Source organism: Tachysurus fulvidraco, chromosome 7 (assembly GCF_022655615.1).
Source record: "Tachysurus fulvidraco isolate hzauxx_2018 chromosome 7, HZAU_PFXX_2.0, whole genome shotgun sequence".
NCBI lineage: Eukaryota > Metazoa > Chordata > Actinopteri > Siluriformes > Bagridae > Tachysurus > Tachysurus fulvidraco.
This window is the reverse complement of record NC_062524.1, coordinates 411,369-418,868: the sequence shown is the minus strand read 5'-3', so window position 1 is coordinate 418,868 and position 7,500 is coordinate 411,369. Positions and strand designations below refer to the sequence as shown.

The following is a 7,500-nucleotide window of genomic DNA, read 5'->3' as shown; positions in this document are numbered from 1 at the left end:
AGAAACCCACAGCAAGCCACATTTAGAGACGTGTGTCTGAAAAAGAGAAAAACAGAGAGAAATAAATACTGCAGCAAACACTCCAAAGGTATTAGTGATAAACATCAGTCGCATCACAGAGGCTGTTGTTCCTGTTTGGACCCTGAACACTTCCCACTTTTACATTAGATCCTGTATGATGGAGCTCCATAGTACATAAAGAACAGACACATCACAGCACATGTTCTTCACATATACCAGCTTAGGAACACGGGAGCTCAGTGCGTACGGTGTTGGACTATGGATCAGAAGGTCGTGAGTTCAAATCCCAGGGCCACAGACAATACATTTTAGTACTGAAGGTGCTCCAAAGTATTCAGGGGCTTAGAACAGTGACAGTGTTAGTACTGATACCTGTTTCCTGAACACAGTAGAGCCTTGTTTTCTACAGTCAGCCTAATGAAACCTGAGGACGCTGGGAAAGGGAGGAAGGTAAATAGAGAGATAAATAAAGAGAGGAACATCTAATAGTTTAATAATTTAAAAAGGAACCTATTTGCTAACAACTGTGCTAAGTTTTGATGTGTGTGTTCTCACCAAGCTTGTTAGCAAAAGCAGGCATTGAGTGACGGCGAGAGAGAAAACTGCATGGACAGAATGGAGAGGAAGAGCTGCAGAACCCGGGACTGGGGGTGCGCTCACACACTCTCTAAACAGACACAGGTTCTTACACTTTAATATGTTTAGTTGTGTGTGTCAGGAACTGCATAGAGGTTGTGTACGTGTGTGTGTGTGTGTGTGACTACAGTAACAGTAGGAATGTACACTGTATCACAGCATTTCCAGCAAATACACACACACACCCTCAGCGTGTCGTCATCTTTTTCTTCCTGCTGCTGTCCAAATGGGACTGTCCGTCACAGTGGCTGTCACACCACACTCCTCCTCCAACAGCCTGAACACTACACCAGGGCTTGTATAAACAACACTTAAATGGCAACATGATACAGATAACAACTTACATACCACTGGTGTAATTAACTGAGAACAAAATGATGTGACCTTTCAGTGGGGACTGAGGGCTGAGGTTCTGATTCCATTAAGATACCACATTATGATGTTTTGGTGTGTTGGCTGAATGTTACTGACCCTACAAGTCTCGTGAAGCACCACAATAGTGCTTGCATAAGAATGTTCTCTCCTGCTTTGGTGGACTGAGAAACTGGACTTGGGCCTCTGCAAACACCTCTAAGACAAACAGGAACGTGTCCTAACTGTGTGTTCAGTTTCCTGTCCCCGGTCCCCCCTCGTCTGTTTATATCATAGTATTATTTACACTCATGCGCTCTGCGCTGTGAGATGGTCCGTGAGGGTAACTCTGTGAATCTGCATGACAAAGCCTCCATAATCTTTCTTAACTCTCCATAATGCACTGGAGTGGACTGGTGAATGCATCCTGCACAAAGTGGTCATATGTAATCAGTGTACATCATTACAGGTGTCAGAAATATATCAATAAAACAGACTAATTGTAATATAAATGTATGTGCAAGAGTAGACAGGTGGTGAGGAGCAGAACGCAGCTTTATAACTAGTAACACATTGGAAGTAAAAATGACTAACAATGCTCGGTTTACATCAGTAGAGCTGTAAAAGCTCTACAGTGACACCTGCTGGAAACTAATTCTAACAGCATCTGACGTCAACGCAGACAGTTTGTGATTAAATCATTTCCCTGAGCATGATGCACATCACAGACCATAAGTCAGTAGTGTAGGCTTATATGTGTCAATATAAAGTTTTAAAAAGGTGAAGACATGGAGGACAAGTTGTGTTTGAGAATGACTGCATATAATAATAAACTATAACAGGGAGAAAAAAGGACGTTAACCTTGAGGAATTATTTGAGAAATTATTTTCTTTGGAGTTCTTGGCTTTAGTTTATTCCTTTATTTATTTATTCATTCTTTTATATGTATATATTATATTTTATATCTTATATTCCATGTAATATTCTTGTAACTTACATATTTAAGTCCACGTGACATTTTCAGGTGTTTTGTTTTATAATAACAACACAAACAAACAAATAAACAATAAATAAATAAAGTATAAATTCCCAAAAGAACAAGAATCAAGTAACCAAGAGTTTAAAGAACAAAGATGTACATTTTTACACCCGGAGTTCTATAATAACCCTAAAGTCACTACTAATCCACCGTTAAAAAGCAAAACATCAATTATACAAAGAAAAACTAATAAATAACTATTAGACTATTAGATACACATTACTTGCAGGTTTGAAAGTCCTGGAGCAGAATTTTGTTTGCTTTTTTTTTTCCTAGTTATTTTGTATTATTTTTGCCAAAATTTACAAAGTGTATAATATATATATATATATATAATTAACAGCTAAAGGGCAGGCACTAAGACAAGAGGTGTAATAGATGATGTGAGCTGTTGGCATTAGATCCTGTAAAACAGCAGCACATCATTTATAGTACAGATTACAGGAACACACCCGTGCACATGGGCCACATTATGTGCAGACTCTCCACATGCACTTAGTGTGTTTACATTTAAAACACAAGTAATGTGATGATAACTTTAACTGTTTTGTGCAGTAAAACTAATAGTAAACACAATTGGGGTAAAGAGTGTACTAGGCTGCATGTAAATTGTAGCTAAACAGGTTCACATTGTGTACATGTGTGTGTGTGTACGTGTGTGTGTTCTGTGTGTACTGTGTTTACTTCATCAGTGCCGTAGCTGCTCGTGCTGCCTGTGTTGCTACTTGGGACAAGGTGAAGCCAAGCCCACTATCACCACATCAGCCACGTTCCACAAACGTGGGGCCGATTGGGAACAGACGCACTCCTGCTGGCTGCCTAACACAACACACACACTTTACAGACATGTCAATGAGATAAACAGTGTGTGAGAACATTGTACAAGTGTTTGTGTTACTTTCTCCAGTATAACTGTAAGCAGCTGCAGTCCTGTTTGGGACCTCCAGGTTAGACAGCTTCAGGGACTCCTTCAACTGCGCACTACAGACTCGATACCTACACACACCACACACACACTAAGTGGTGTTATTACTACCTTTTATTACAGAGCTTAGCCTTTATTAGCATGAACAGGAGAACCGCTGTGTTCCGATCGGACGACTGACAGGACGCTCACCGTAAGAGAGTGGCACTGAGAGAAAAACAGCGAGTCTTCACACAGCTGTAACACACAGCTTGTACACACCCACAGGAGGACGTCGTTACTGCTGCCTCAGACGCTCAAACAGGAACTCTGAGACACACAACCACACACACACACACACGATCCCCAGACTGTAATTCAGAAAAGGCCACTGTGATTGGCTGTGAGTGCACGTGCTGTAATACCTGGGATGTCACGTGTATGAAGGACATGCAGTACTGAGTGGAGTGACTGAGTACAGCACTCACACACTGAACACTGGCCACCTTTTTGGGGGCGGGGCCACAAACAGGGGGGGGGGGGGGGGGGGGGGGGGGGGGGGGGGGGGGGGGGGGGGGGGGGGGGGTGGGACCCAAAAACCGCAGGGCCCAAAAAAGAAAAAAAACAGACGGGGCGAAAAAAAAAAAAAAAACCCCCCCACAAAAGGGGGGACAAGAATAAAAAACCCCCGGGGAACCCCAAAAAAAAAAAAAACGCACCCCCCCCCCCCCCCCCCCCCCCACCCCCAACCCCCCCCCAAAAACACCACAAAAAAGACCAAAAAGAAAAAACACCACCCCCCCCAACCCCGCCCCCCCCCCCCCCCCCAAACACCCACCCCCACCCGCCCCAAACCCAAACCCAAACCCAAACCCCAAAACCCCCACCCAACCCACCCCCCCCCCCCACACACCCCCCAAAAAAAAAAAAAAACCCCCCCCCCAAAAAAACAGTTCAAGGTTTTTTTTTTTTTTTTAAAAAAAAAAAAAAAAAGGGGAAAAAAGATTGTTGTTTTTTTTTTTTGGTGTTTTTTTTTTGTTTTTTTTCCCAAAAAGTTTTTTGGGCGTTTTTGGGGGGGAAAATAATATTATTTTTTTGGGGGGGGGGGGTGGGACCAAAAAAACAAAAAAAAAATTTAGGGGGGGGGGGGGGAGCAAAAAACATTTATTTTTTTCCAGGGTTGTTTGGGGGGGGGGGGTGGGGGGGGGGGGGGGGGGGGGGGGGGGAAAAAAAAACACGGAAGGGGGAAAACCGGAGGGGGGGGAGGAATTTTTTCTGGGGGGGGGTCTTTGTTTTTTTTGGGGGACAAACCCCCCCCCCCCCCCCCCACCAATTAAAAAAAGGGGGGAAAGTTTGAAAGGGGGGGGGGGGGGGGGCCGTTGGTCCTTAACAGTGTTAACAGGTTGTGGTTTTTAAAAATAATTTTCACAACCTAAAGCGTATTTTTAAAAACAACCACAAAAAAAACAAAAAAAAACCAATGTGTGGACCAAAAAAACCCAACAAACCCAATTTTTTTTCCCACCCCCCCCCCAACCCCCCCACTTTTATTTTTTACCCCCCCCACCCCCCCCCCCAACCAAAAACCATTTTAAAAAACCCCCCTTTTCTTTTAATTAGTTGGAGGTGGGTTTAATTGAACAAAAAAAAACAGTTGGTTTTTTGGGGGGAAAATTTTTTTTTCTGAGGTGGCTTTGTGGGTTTTTTTCTGTTTACTTTCCCTTGAGGGGTTAAAATTTTCAGGGGGAAAAAAAAAAAAACAAACAAAACACCCAACCACCAAAAACTGGGGGGGTTCTCTTCCTTGGAAACAAAAAAAAAAAACGGGCCCCCAGGGCAAGCCCAGGAAAAAAAAACAGGGGAAAAAAGCCCCTTGTGGGGTACCCCCCCCCAACCCCCCACCACCAACCCAAACCCCCCCCCCCACCCCCACCCCCCCCCCCCACCCCCCCCAAAAACAGAACCCCACCCCCCCCCCCCCCACCCCCCACCCAACAACCCCCCACCCCAAACCACAAAAACAAAACAACCCACCCCCCCACCCCCACCACACACCCCCAAAAAAACAACCCCTTATTTTTTTAAAACAAAAAAAAAAAAAAAACCCCTCCACTGAAAAAACACATTTTTTTGTTTTTTCCAAAAACAAAAAAAACACAAAAAAACACAAAAAAACAACAAAACAAAAAAAAAAAACAAACACCAAAAAAACCAATTGATGTGTTTTTTTGTTTTTTTTTTCAACTTGGGGTTTTATTGTGTGTGTAAAAAAAAAACAAAAAATGATGGGATTTGGGGGGGGGGGACAAAAAAACAAAAAAAAAAAAAAACAAAAAACCCAAAAAAACCCAAAAAAAAAACACCACCCACCCAAAAACCACAAAAAAAAAAAAAAAAAACCACCAAAAAAACCCAAACATAACAAAAAAAAACAAAAAAAAAAAAAAAAAAAAAAAAAAAAAACCCCCCAAACCAACACCCCACCCCCCCCCCCACCCCCAACACCCAAAACAAAAAAAAAAAAAAACACACCCCACCCCCCCCCCACCCCACCCCCCCCACCCAAACAACCCCTAGTTTTTGAACAAAAAAAACAAAAAACACAAAAAAACTTTTTTTCCCCTTGGGAAAAATTTTTTCCACAAAAAAAAAAACAAAACCAAACCACCAAAAACCCCAAAAAAAAATTGGGATTTGTAACTTGTTTTTTTCCTTATTTGTTTTTTTTTTGTTTTAAAAAAAAATATGGGGAAACAAAAAAACCACAACAAAAAAAAACAAAAAAAAAACAAAACCACAAAAAAAAAAAAAAACAAAAAAACACACAAAAACCCCCCCCAAAAACAAAAACCACCCACCCAAAAAAACCAAAAAACCCCCCAAACCGGCTCCAAAACACCACCCAACCCCCCCCACCCACCAACGGGGCCCCCCCCAACCCCCAACAACATATTTACCCCACACCAAACCCCACCCCCCAAACCCAGTTGGCACATGTTGTTGAAAAAAAAAACCCCCCCCACAAACAACGGGACAACCCCCCCACGGCAAAACCCCCCACCCCCAACCAACACCCCACAAAAACCCCAAGGGCAGTTTTTGGGGGGGGGGGGGGGGGGGGGGAACAATGGAAAGGGTTGGGCAAAACAGGGGGGGGGAAATGGGGGCATGTTTGGCAGTGGTGGTTTTAAAAAAAAAAAAAACAAAGGTAAAAAAAAAAAAAAAAAAAACCCCCCCACCCAACCACCCCCCCACCCCCCACCACCCCCCACTCTTTTTTTCCCCTTTTTGGGGGGGGGGAGTTGTTTTTGCGGGGGGGCATTTTGGAGTTGGGGGGGGGAAAACCGGTTTTTTTTGGGGAGCCATTTTTTTGTTTTTGTTTTTCCCCCTTCTTTTGGACTTTCCCCCAACCCCCCCCCAACACCCCCCAACGGAACAAAAAAAAAAAAAAAACCACACCCACGTGTTAAAAAAAACAACCCCCACCGCTCTTTTTTGGTTTTTTTTTGGGGGCCGGGCCTTTTTTTCAGGCATCCTCGGTCTTTTGTGCCCCCCCAAAAAAAACTCCACCAATTTGTTGGCCCCCAAAACCCCACCCCAAACAACGCTTCTTTTCCAGGCCCCCACCCCCAAACCAACACCCCCAAACCTTTTGTAAAAGAGAAGGGGACCCCCAACCATTGGGAAAAATACAATTGATTGGGAAAACAAAAAAAAACAAAAAAAACCATTTTACCCCCAAAAACTTTAAAACGTCTTTGGGCAAAAAAAGCTATACAACATTTAAAAAAATTTTTTTTTATGTTTTGTTTTACTTAGGGGGACTTTTAAAAACAAAATAAAAACAAAAAAAAAAAAAAAAAAAAAAAAAAAAAAAAAAAACACAATGTGCACCAACAAACAAAAAAAAAACAATTTTTTCTACGAACACCAACAGGGGAAATTAAAAAAGTTAATTTTTAAAAAAAATTAATTGTTACGTTTGTTTTTACTTTTTTAAAAAAAACAAAACAGTAGGGAGGGGGGGAGGAAAACAAAAAAAAAAAGTTTTCTTCCCCCCCAACCAAGGGGTTTTTTGTTGGCTGGGTTTTTCCCAGGGGGCATGTGCGGATTTTGTTAACTTTGGCAGGGGGAACCAAAAAAACAAAAAAAAAAAACACCCCCCAGGGCAATTCCCAGGCCAAAATTTGTTACCCAAAAAAAAAAACGGGGGGTTTTTTTCCAACAAAAACCCAAAACCCAAAGGGGGGGGGGGGAAAAACCAAAGTTTTCAACCCCAAACCCCCCCCCACAGAAAAGCGAGGAAGAAGAAAAAAAAAAAAAAATATTTTTTTCCCAAGTTAAATTTCAATTAAAAAAAAAAAAAATTGATAAAGGCTAAATATTAATAGCCAACCCAGGGGGGGGGGGGGGGGGGGAAAAACAAAAAAACACAAATTTTTTCAAAAAAAAACAAAAAAACAAAAAAAAAATTCTTGTTCTTTCATGGGTTTTTTTTTGGTGTTTCCCAAAAAAAGGTGGGGGTGGTGGTAATTGTTTTGTGTGGGG

General features: G+C 42.3%; 2 protein-coding genes across 5 annotated transcripts in view; one reads left to right on the top strand and one right to left on the bottom strand.

Annotated features, from left to right (window-relative positions):
- Positions 1–601, bottom strand: part of LOC125145186 (meiosis inhibitor protein 1) — an 11,005-nt gene extending 10,404 nt beyond the window's left edge. For all 3 annotated transcript variants that reach the window (XM_047816256.1, XM_047816258.1, XM_047816257.1), the window contains exons 1-3: positions 577–601; positions 394–454; positions 1–36 (exon numbers count right to left, since the gene is read on the bottom strand). The exon at positions 1–36 is cut by the window's left edge and continues 62 nt beyond it. The gene's annotated coding sequence lies outside the window, so the exon portion shown is untranslated. The remainder of the gene's footprint in view (positions 37–393; positions 455–576) is intronic.
- Positions 1–7,500, top strand: part of LOC113653753 (interferon-induced very large GTPase 1-like) — an 859,689-nt gene that overhangs the window by 465,273 nt on the left and 386,916 nt on the right. The window lies entirely within an intron of this gene.